General features: G+C 33.4%; 1 protein-coding gene across 5 annotated transcripts in view; it reads right to left on the minus strand.

Annotated features, from left to right (window-relative positions):
* Nucleotides 1-12,244, minus strand: part of HOXB3 (homeobox B3) — a 52,348-nt gene that overhangs the window by 12,174 nt on the left and 27,930 nt on the right. For 4 of the 5 annotated variants that reach the window (XM_033918060.1, XM_033918061.1, XM_033918062.1 and 1 more), the window contains exon 2: nucleotides 10,550-10,722. The gene's annotated coding sequence lies outside the window, so the exon portion shown is untranslated. Of the gene's footprint in view, nucleotides 1-6,622; nucleotides 6,642-10,549; nucleotides 10,723-12,244 lie in introns of those variants that run through there. The other variant, XM_033918064.1, reaches the window with a different exon arrangement.

A 12,244-nucleotide genomic window follows, 5' to 3' on the forward strand; every position in this document is an offset into this window, starting at 1 on the left:
TGATAAAATCAATTAAATTATGGTCACTTAGAGCCTTGTGGTTTCCTCTCAGATTTCATTCCAGAACAGATGAAGCGCTTGGTAAAAAATTCAAGTTTAGCTGGAGGCGAGCAAAAATAATTCTGAGGCTGAGGAAATTTAATGCAAAGCAATTTTCTGCAAAAATCAGACGCCTGGGCACCAGGGTCCTACTATCAGCAAATATACACCAGTTTGCCTCAGGAAATGATAAGCCATTGATATAAACCCATCCTTTTTGTCCTTCCACTCCTCTTTAAAATGTATATATTTACATCTATATCTATCTAACTACAGTATACTGTATAGCTATCACTATATGCCTATATCTATCTATATAACAAGATTTAGTACTTCTGTCCTCTTTAAAATGTATATATTGTTCCAGGTATGTGTTGGTCAACTAACTCTCCTCAAATTGCAAAAAGGTAAGCAAGAACCCTTCAGAGTTAAGTGTGAGTACACTTTTACAAACTATTGGTTTTAATGAAATGATTTTGAGATGGGAAGATGATATTATATCATTGTCTTTCTACTCTCCAGAACACCCAGACTGTAAATAAATTATTCAGTAGGAAAAGACAGGAATTGCTTTCCAGTATAAGGATGGGGAAATATTTCTTTTTCACTTTCAAGTACTGTAAAGCCTCATACCCTATGTTTATGCACCTTTGAAGGTGCCCATAATATTGCAAAATTAAAATATATATAATTAGATATAGGCAGAAAGCAACCAATAATAGCATGACTGTGGATATGGTTCAATCAATGATCTGAAACAATGTAAAAAAAAAAAAAAAAAAAAAAAAACCCAGAGAATTTAATTTCTGCAAATTGGCACTTAACGAAATAACACTCTTTTCAGTTACAGTAGCAAAATAATGCTCAGAATTTTAAAAGTTGGTTGGTTGGGCTGAGAACTTTTCAGCACCCACCTGGTATTTTCCAAAAGTTTTTCATGCAGTCATCTCAATGGATACAATTTTGAGGAATAAGACCCTAAATATATACTAGCCAAAAAGAAAATGAATGTTCAGGAAAATTCTTTCTCCGGACTTAACTCTAGGTAATGAAAGAAAGTCAAGTAATCAGATCTCTTACAATCATTTCATCTGGCGAAATAGAAACAAAAGGAATAGGGGAGAAATACAGAACCCTATATGTTGTTTTGGTTAGCAGAAATTAAAGATCACTTGTAATTAGAAGTTGCCTCAGGTAAACAAAACTTTTCTAGGCCATAAATCATGTTCACATCCATTCTGCAATTTAACACTTTGTTCTTGGAAGCTGTCCTTTTGGTTTTATTTTTCAAATAAAGTGTAGGTGTTAAATTTAACATTTTAGCAAACAAGAGACAGACAAGAAGAAAGCGTTGCAGATGCTCAAACTTGAAATGAATATTTTGCGCTATATATACATACAGTAGCAGAGAGATGGGGGAAGGGAACGGGAGAGACAGAAAATAAAGAACATCTATATCATTTCTGCATAGTTATTAATATAGAAAAACAACAAATTCAATAGTACATTTTCAGCAGATATCTATTACAAATTCATTTCTACTTTATGGTGGACCAGTGAAAATCTTGCCACTGTGTCAGTCACTGCTTAACTATATAATTGTATCAATTTACATTTAGGCTTCCTTACCTGTTCTTTAAAATTTCCATGACCTCGATACATGGGGAGATCGAAAATTAGTTACTGAAAGCATTTGAACTGAAGCAGTAAAAGAGTAAAATGTTAAATTACATTTATTGTACCCCAGTGGATCTCCTTGACAGGTTTTCTGGTGAATTTTCCAAAGATGGCTTGACTTTACCTTATTCAGTTGGAAACAAGCAGCCAAAGCACACAAAGACGTCTAACCTACATAAGAGACATTTATGTATTTTATCCTTTTCCTGAAAAGTGGAAAACGATCTGGAAGCTTTCTTTTTACAGATACCTAAAGGTTACCAAAGGGGAATATTACTGACTGACGTGTTGGAAAGAAGAGAACCAAATGGATTTTGGTTTTCAAGACCAACAGGAACTGAGCTCTCCTCGATGTCAGTGTTCGAAATTGATTCCATATGGCTTCTTCAGAAAAATCTTTAAATGTTGACAAAGCTAAGGAATTCATATGGCTGATTTTCCCTATGTAGGCTAGTCTTGCACATTGGCTGAAAAAAAAGGAGGTAAGACAAAAGCTTTAGGAATATGCTTCAAATATAGGACTATATTGATGTATCATAAGCTCAACATGCCTTATTATACTATTTTAATTTAGCTGCTGTTTAGTTTTACAAAAAGGTGGAGACCATTTGCTAATAGGAATATTAGAATATTCCTTGACCATTAAAGAAGCATGCTTACTGGTATATGCCATATATAATCTTTTCCTGTAACTTTGTATGACTATAATATAGCTTTGATGTGATCTTTTGTTGAAAATTGAAATATAAAAAGATTTTTTAAAAATCAGTTGGGATGCTGGTCCTTCCACATAACAACCCTTTGAAATGTAGAAACAGATTCCAGTTAAAAGCTTCTTTGTTTGTTGCCTTTCCTTTGGACAGAGTTAATAAAAAGTAAGATAACGTTTGAACACTTAAAATGCTGAAAGTCTCAGAATGTATTTTCATTTAAAAAAGAGCTCTCCTTAAAATATTAGGGTTTTCCTTTATTGTTATCTTTTTTTTTTTTTTCCTTAAGTGGAAATTAATTTCCTTAGTTCATCGAAGGATGGATGAGGAAAGTGCTGGAAAGGCCAGAGTTAATTCCAAATATTTTCCTTTCTGATTAAAGGTAACAGGAAAAATCCTTCAGAAAAGTCACATTTTTATCCATTATTTCTACTATCAGAAAGATTGCAGTATATCACCTTCAATAGATACTTTAAAGTCTAACCATAACTTTGAAATTTTTATGTATCTTATATCTATTGTGATTCTCTTTCTTGAACAGACAACTGCTCTATTGTTAAACTAGTAATAGCAACTGTATGTTTCACAGGTCAAATATAAATTCCAGTTATTTTTCTGATTACTATAAATTGATTTTACCCTGCTGAAAATGTTGAATGCTGTAAGATAGCCATGAATAAAACTATATGGCTTCAATTTTTATAACAGTAAAAGATATATCTTTGTTCCTTGGGTAAGTTGCTTTTGTTCTCAGATTCTGCTTCTTTCACTTGTTCTCCTGGTTTACAATTTAGTGAAAATGTTCCCTTTACATCATTTTGTAATTTAAATTATTGTCTGGATCTTAAAAACTGAAATGTGTTTTTGAAAAAAAGTATCTTGCTTTATTTTTAGGGGATGAAAAATGTATTTGGGAAGTTAGGGAATAGTTCAGCTTTTATTTGGTCACATGAAATAAATACTGGAAGCATTGTTTTCTTATGGCCTGCAAATAACTCTGTTTTCAATCAATATTCTGCTTTGAAAACCAGAGATATAGTCATCATAAAATTCCGTTATATTTTAAGAAATTATTTTAAAATATTTACATTACTGTTAGCATCTCTATAGTACATAACCCAGATGCACATAGTACTGTATAGGTACACATAATGGACAGTCCCTACTCCATAGAGCTTACAATCTATTTAAAACAGACAGAGACCAGACACTCAAGTCAAAAGCAAGAGCTTTGAGTTGAGGGCAAGGCCATGACCTAGAAGGTTTAGGTAAAGTGCTTATATATGCAGATATTTTTTTAAGGCTTAAAGATCCATGATGGTGTTATTGCCAAAATGAACACAGATGAGAATATATTTTAATGAGATAGAAATATAACAGAGCTACTGTTTCTGTCATAATACATCCAGATCCATATTAGACAAATAAGCAACTATTCCCTCCTTTGATCAAAAGAGGGGTACATTTTTGGAACTCTTGGGCATCAGACCTTAAGTGAGCTAAAGATGTGGGGGAGGGGTAAGAGAAAGAGAGAGATCAGTAATACAGCTGTGCTTGCATACTGAGATTATTTTACTACATTAACCATTGTGTATATCTTTGGAATTTCTAAGTAGAGTGTAATTTCAGTATTGTAAAGCAAACCCCATTTCCAATGAAAATAGATATCCCACTTTTAGAAAAACATTGCATCTTTCTTCTCTAGTGAAAAAAGATTTAAATAGAAATGGGCATAACAATAGAATAACTTTTTTCATCACCTAATCTTTTTGATGAATGTAGCCAGCAAAATCTACAGTTTCTGATTATTCTAGCTCTTAGCTTACCAAAATCTGAAATTGAATTTATAGTTTGGTGACAATGTATTAGGCCACAGTTCCAAGCATGCAAAGACAGAACCTCCAATATTGCTTCCAGTTGGAGTTTCTTGCCTGGAAGTGGAAGGCTTTTATTACATCATTAATAGATTTAGGATAAACGATCCAGGTGGAGGTACACCTCTCATTTAGTTTTCACCATGTTCAACATTATTCAGTTACCGAGACCATGAAATCTGAGTTCTTCGGCTGAGAAGTATTCACAACGGAGATTAAAACTAAAACCAAATACTGGAACACGTTTTAAGGCTACTTATTCATTGGGGAAACCGTTGTCTATTGGAGAAGAGGAGCAATGTTTATTTATGATAATCTGAGAAAAAGGAATAAGTTCACATCATCCAAGTTCAGATAAATACTCCAGGTTGGTTAATTTTTAATTAACAACATATAAACCTAAAGTTAAATGTCCAAAACTGCTTTCAATCTCACAATTAAAAAAAAAAGTCAGTTTGACAGAGAATGAATGATGTTGGTTACCTCCTCAGACTCCAGTCCTGATCTCCCTCGCTGCTGCAGCTCTTAATATTTAATGAAAATAACTGAGTCGCTGTAATTTGACTACATAAAGGTTTACACTGGCAGACAGAGTTAAATATTACCATTAATAGTAGTGTTAAATTTGACTAGCAATAGTTCCCGGGAGAAGAGAGAGAGAGAGAGATAAAATGGAAGGTGGAGAACTATAAAGTATATATATTTCAGAAATAGTGGAAATTTATTGTTTCTCTTTTTTTCATGATTTTAATAAGTTGGAGCACATGCTCTTTCAAAACAAATCTAATTGCAGCTTAGCTCTCTGTCCCCTATTGCCTATACAGTAGGTTGGAAATCTTTGTCTATTCAACTACCCAATTTTAACATCTAGCCTTTAGACTTTTTCTTAAATTTGAAGAAATTTGCCAGATCCGTCGTCAGGTCTAATCAGATAAATGTGCAATGCTACTGAGTGCACCAGTAACTTAATAAGGTTCAATTTTTAAAGTATAACCCAGCTGAAGATTCCAGAAAGATCTACAAGCAAGAGAACATATTATATTCTATTGTAGTAGTTTTCCAATGCAATTACTGATCATTTTCCTTTAAATTCATTATTAACATCTATATTAATGTATTATCATCAATCCATCTATGCATATACTGTATGTCAAAAATACATGATCATATTGTATACAATCTATACAATTTTCAGTCCTTTCTCCATTGAGCTGTCTCTCCTCAGACACTCTTCCTGTAAACCGCCTTGAACCGAAAGACTTTCGCGGGATATAAATAAAGATTTATGTTATGTTATGTATAATTAAGCAGTTAAAGATCTTTCTCTCTTTGTAAGATACTTTGCATCTTATGATACTATATTCAATTCATAATTATTTAATTGATTGCCAATGCTTTTTCTTTCAGAAATTCTACAGTTTTATTACTGCTGAATGCTGTAATGAATTTAGTGACTTGAATGTACTTATTGTCAGTTCGGTGAACAGTGTTATTTATTGTGCTGAAGTCCATTATAATATCATGCTTTCCTGTTACTCTTCTGTCAACTTATTACTTGGAAAATAAAATATTTCAAAATATTTTTCAGAAACTTGTTTTCTTGTACTATTCATGTTTGTTTTCGGTTGAGATCTGAGCATATCCACATGTGTATTTCTGGTTCACTATTCCAATGAAGAAGAAAACTACTATGAAAAGCAAGTTGGCCCTGGTAAGGGAATGGCTGTAATGTAAGACTAGTAGCTGTAAGTTTATATGAAGGTCCTGGTCTTCTGTTAGGTTTATACACCAATGAGGCGGTCCCATTTTACCAAATTTATACAAATCTTCCCTTAATTGGTAATCACAGATGCTGTAATTTAAGACCCCCAGCTATAGAGCTTTCATATTAGCTGTTGATCTATTACTGTAAATCGCCTGAAATAATCAACTCCAGGGAGAGCCGAACAGAGAAGATCAGACGTTGTTCCTCATACCAGAATATCATCACTTGCACATCATTTTCAGTTTGAAATGATTTATCGCAGACACCACCATAAACAACACAACTCTCTCACAAACACACACAATGGCAGCACCACTGCTGCTGACACACTTATTGTAATAAATCAAGAAAAGGTTGTTGGGAGAGTAAGAAAGAATATTCCAAAAATTATCAATGAAATGGCTCGATGGGTATAAACACATATACTACCATGTGAAGAGAAATGGGAGGAAATGAAGATAGCTATTTGTCACATTTTACGACAATAACATTAATAACAAACAATAAATTTACATGGACATATAGACACGCTAAGCATTGGGAAGCCCGTTACTTACAATAATCCAGCCCACGGTGTGGCTCTGCTCCCAGAATTGTTTTATTGCAGACTCCCTTTCTTTCTCTCTATTTTTCTCTGCTATAGGCTTGTTTTTTAAAGGACAGTTGAATTTCACGTCAGACACAAGGAGACCATGTCTGCGATTTTCCTGACGAATACATATCTATTCTGCAACCTCTGCATTAATTATTTAATGAATCACGTGATCAGGAGGGGGAAGGGGGTCTTTCGGTTTCATACTCAGAGGACCACTATGACCTTCCACTGGAACAGCAACATTTTCTTCAAAATAATCTGGGATACAGTTTTAAATTGAATTAATTGTATGAGAATATACTTTTTGTATTTCTTCAATACTATCTATATATTTACATCTATATCTATCTAACTACAGTATATAGCTATCCCTATATGTCTTTATCTATCTATATAAAAAGATTCAGTATGTGTGTGTGTGAGAGAGAGAATAGGTGGTGTGTATATATTTGGCTTTTGGACGTCTTCCAGATGAGAATACTATACACCTTTCACATAATTTGTTGATGTCAGTTCTTTGTTAGCATTCATTTTGTAAGTTATTTTCTATGTCTAGATACCTTTATAATATAAAATCATATTATATTATCCTATTGTTTTGAGGACTAATTTGCTAAGATTATTTTCATTTTGGTCCAGGTTAGGTGGGTTGTTGTTTTTTTAAAAAAAGATATTTTGAATTTAGATAAATTACTTTGGAATATCTACAGTGTTGATTGATTTTAGAAATAATGGACACACAAAGAGCAGCACAAAACCTAATATTCATATACATATGACATTAATGGTGTGGGTTTTTAAAAATCTGAAATGTTGGTGTTTGGATCCTGTTCCACTATACTGGTGAAGAGCCACTGTGATGTAGAAGATATGCCAGTTCTAGTGAGGGAGGAAGCAGAAATAGGTGTGTCCTTTTTTGTTTGTGTGACTGCTATAGTTATGCAGTCCTCACTTTCTGTAAGGGGGAAAGCCCCCTAACAAATGTACTTTAAAATTTTGTTTTTAAGTGTACTTTAGTTGCATTAAAAGATTTGCACATGGAGAAGAAATGTAGAAATTTTCTTTCAAAGGTGAAAATAGTTTATGCAAAAATTTACTTTCACAGTGAAATTGCACCTACAAAATTAAATCCTACAATGAAACAAAAGGAGTTAAAAAAATGATTTGTAAAAAAAAAAAAAAGAATAAAAAGTCTTTATATGTATTAAAACCGCACAGATCCCAATTACTGGTTTTGCCTGAAAAACAAAACAAAACAAAACCCACTGCTTTTAAAACACAAACTTTAAATTACCAAACTGATAATTCAAAGAATAGGAAGTGCAGCAACGAACAAACAAGTTTGTAACCTTCTAGGTACAAGCATCAAAGCAGCTTTTTTTCTGAAGATAAAACGTAGTCTTGCTTATATAGTGAGAAAGGGAGATTGATTTACGAATTTAACCACGCCGTTTTTATTGAGGATCATAAATCTGTCATTGGGAAGCTGCCTGCTGAGAAACCTTCAGACCGCCAACTCCCTCTGCCAGATCCTTCCTTGGAAAACAGACCAAACCGAATCCACAGCTGTTTATTTTTTATTTTTTTTTAAATCTGAGCATATAGCCAACAAGAATATACATTTTGTTTGTACCAATTTCTTCCTTCCATTAAATATATTTTGAATTACAAAATGATAGAAATAACTTTTCAAAACCAACTCAACTTTTTATAACCTTTTGTTTATATAGTTTATATTTTATGGTGAAACAAATCATAGGATACTACAACCCTCCCTTGCTAGGGGGAAAAAAAAGGGGGAAGATAGTTCTAACTTGGTATCTTTAAAATATAATGAACATGTATTTTTTTTCTGGAAAAAGCCTCCTAAAATGCAATTGTCCATTAATACAGAATTATATCAGATTATAGCTTTCATTGCTCCAAAATATGAATAACCTAAAGATGTTTTTAGTACGAGCTATGGAGATTACACATAATTCCGATTTTCAGAAATGGCCCATGTGAGGCCTGTCAGGTATAGAAAGCTCAGGTACTTCAAGATCCTTAGGTTGTTTATACATTAGTCAAAAGATATCACAGCTCACAAAGAATTCTCTCCAGGATTAATTAGATTAGTTCAGCTGTCTTCCAACTTCTGGTAGGAATACCAGACAAGAATCATAAATGTCATTTAACTAGTTATTCTGGGAAGTAATTCAACTAAAGCCTTTTGCCAAGTGGCCTGTGACAATAAGAACTATCATTTACAACTATTTATTTGGTCTGTATTTTGCAGCCTGACTAAAAAGCCCTTAGCTGGCTCTGCTTCAGTCTCTGTCTCATTTGCCGTTATCCTTTTACATGCTCTCAATGAGCAATGTTCAGTTAATTTTTTCCCCCCAGAAACTTTTATTTAAAAAGCTTCAGATACTATATAAGATTTAAATCCTGCAGGTCACTCACTGAAAGCTTTTCCGAGGGTTACAGTTAAAATGAAATTACAGGTTTTTTTCAAGCCTATGAGCAAGGATGGGGTTGAGTGTGTGTGTAGGGGTGGGGTTTCATTGTATTCAAGGACAAAGAAATTTCTACTGAAAAGATAGACAATGGTGAACGAACAGAATACTTCTTATATATATATATAACACATGTAAAATGCGGGCATAATCAAACCCCAGACAACCACCAATAAGTCCCAGTTTTCATGGCCAAGTAATAGGATTTTTAATGGGGGGTTTTGTTTTGTTTTTAATTTAGTTTTGGGAGTCTGATATTTTGGGACTAATACAACCAAGCTAGTTCTGAAGGCAGGAGAAAAGCATGGAAGACTAAACAAGAATAACAGAAATATAAAGAACGGAATATTTCCAAAATAAGAAGTACTTATCAGTTCAATTTTTCTCTTGGTACTATAGAAAAAGAAATGAAGGGAACTGATATAAGAACGGAAAGCAAAGAGTTCTGACTATTCACAGACTGTAACGTCGGTTTGCATTGTTTAGGTACAGTGGTTCTTTCTAGAAGTGGAAAGTTTGGGTAATTCTGTCCTGTTCTATGTCGAAAATGTTACACAGAACTATGTCCAGTCTTGAAAAGGTCAAGGGGTTTCCCAGGTCACTCTCTGGCTATTATACACAGTTAATCGCTTAGAAAACGTGTCCTCTGGATGAACTCGCTGTCTATTCCTTGCAGCGTTCACCAGTTCTGCTTTCTTTTACTTCATTTTCAGCTTCAATTTCATTTCAGACAATTAAAAAAGAAAAGAAAAGAAAGAAATCTAAACAGAAAATCCTGAACTAGAAGTAGTTTCTTTTCTAACAAAGGCTACCTAGGGGGCAGACACTGGCTTCTTCCCCTAACATATATATATATATATTTAAATCATGGTATAAGTTGTTTATTATCGCACCCAAATAATACTTTCATACTTATTGTCAGTGCAAAGCATAAAAACATGTAACTATATTGTTAGGAACAGCTTTGCACTAGGTATGTAAATTCTTTGCTAATATTGTTTTGCCTTTTATTCCAAAGTATCGGAGGGTTTCACTGTTTATTACATTTATGGTAATGTTTAGATAGGTATGCTTAAAATAGTCAGAACAAAAATATTTTCTCTCATAAAACATAGGCAAATACAAAGTACTTTCAGCCCTTCAAAATGCATACCGTGCATTGTCCCATCGCACACACCCCCGCCACCACCAGCATACACATATACCAAAATTCCTATTTCCACCTCTTCTTTCCCCATATCAGACCAAATAAAGTTACCAAAACTAGAGAAAATCAGGGAAAGACTACAATTACAAGGGACGTTTCTTTTAATGGAGTGATTTGAAGCCTACTTGGCAGCGGAAGCAATAAAGCAATAAAAATTCTTGTGTAAAACAAAGACTGGTGTTACCTTCCTTGCTTTCATCTTTCTCCTCAGGAACCCCTGAGACACGGTTCATGTTGGTATAATTCTTCTGAAGTCAGGGAAATAAAGTTTTCGACTTTTATGATCTAAGAATTGCCTGTGTAGAATCTTGAAGAGTTTCTTCTACTTTTCCCCAACAGAGGGCCTTCCCAGATTTGCTGTTGAATAACAAAGGGAAAAGAATAAGTATTTAAAGAAAAGACGTGATTAATGATTTTCTGTATAATTCTCACATTTTTCTTGGCTCTGTCTACAAATAATGGCTGTGAACTTTAGATTCTATAGAAATCCTTTTCTCCATTCTATTCATACATCTTAGAAACAGCTTTTATTTAATTCAATAGAATCACATTCTTGGGAGCATGTGCCACTTAAAAAATATATTATTTACAATTATTACAATTTAAGTTTTAAAAGTTAATCTGAAAATAATATTTCTTTCAGATTCTTTAAATTTTTGGCTGTAAGAAAAATGCTTACTAAAAAGAAGCTTGCAAAATTTGCAACAAGCTGCGGGAACCTATTGTTGAAGACATTTGTTGTAAAATATTGGTTAATCAGACTAAGCTCATGGAGATACCAACAGTTTCACACAATCTATAGTGGATTATAATCTTTCACTTCAGCATTTTTCAATATGGTTGAGAAAATAATTCCTTGAAAATGACATGTAAGGAGGAATAGTTACAAATTTTATATCCTGCTGTTGTAAACAAGTCAATAATGATTTGATAGAAAATGTAGAAGAAAATATTTTCCTTTTCTTATGTAGAGGTTCATTTCAGCTTATTTTTTAAACTTATCTGTTATAACTAGAATGCCATTTCGACCTAAGCTGTACTTTCAATACTGGCTATGAGAAAGAAAATGAAAATTAATCCAAGAGCTGCGTCTCACAAAAGAAGCCATTTGTCTTCTTGATTATCTATTTGCTTGTCAGAGTTTGAGATATTGCAGCAGCTAAGCTCCTTTGTAATATAAAAATACTCAGAAACCTGCAAACACCGAGAAACATCTGTGCAAAAATTATACTCATTAATGCATTAAACACCTCGTAGGAGTATCCTTTTAAACCAGTATCTACTGCCTTATCTACTGCACCGCGCATTCCCTTCTCAACACACTCAGAACAGAAAGCAAATGGTGCAATAGTGTTATGTTTTAAAAAGAGGAGGAAAGTATTATACCTGCTCAGAACAAATAAATCATTATATGGAAGGCCAACACTATTTAGTGTTGATTCATCCTATAGTCAAACACACATTTAGATGGCAGAGTATCGGTTGTGAAGTTGAGTATTTTGCTGAAAAATCTCTAAAGCACTCCAGGCTTCAGAAAAAAAAAAAAAATGAGAACGTAAACTCTAATCTGCAGGAAAGACACGGTTATATTCACAATGAAAAATTTTATTTCTACTGTCACTATGTACAGTTATTGATGGGCCTCATCATACAGAAAAACAATAAGGCCCAATCAAAAGAGCCACTGAACTGGAATAAATCCCAAAGTTTGTATGAAATAATTTGGAATGTCAAACAATCTCAACAAGAAAAAAAACGTATAAAGTTAAAGCTTTGCTCCCATCGGGGTGAGCTTTCTTGTTCACGTTATCCGTATAAAATGCACTAGACTGTATTTATACACGACAATTATTCTGGATTAAAAGTCACAGCTGATACC

The sequence above is a fragment of the Geotrypetes seraphini genome, chromosome 13 (assembly GCF_902459505.1).
Source record: "Geotrypetes seraphini chromosome 13, aGeoSer1.1, whole genome shotgun sequence".
NCBI lineage: Eukaryota > Metazoa > Chordata > Amphibia > Gymnophiona > Dermophiidae > Geotrypetes > Geotrypetes seraphini.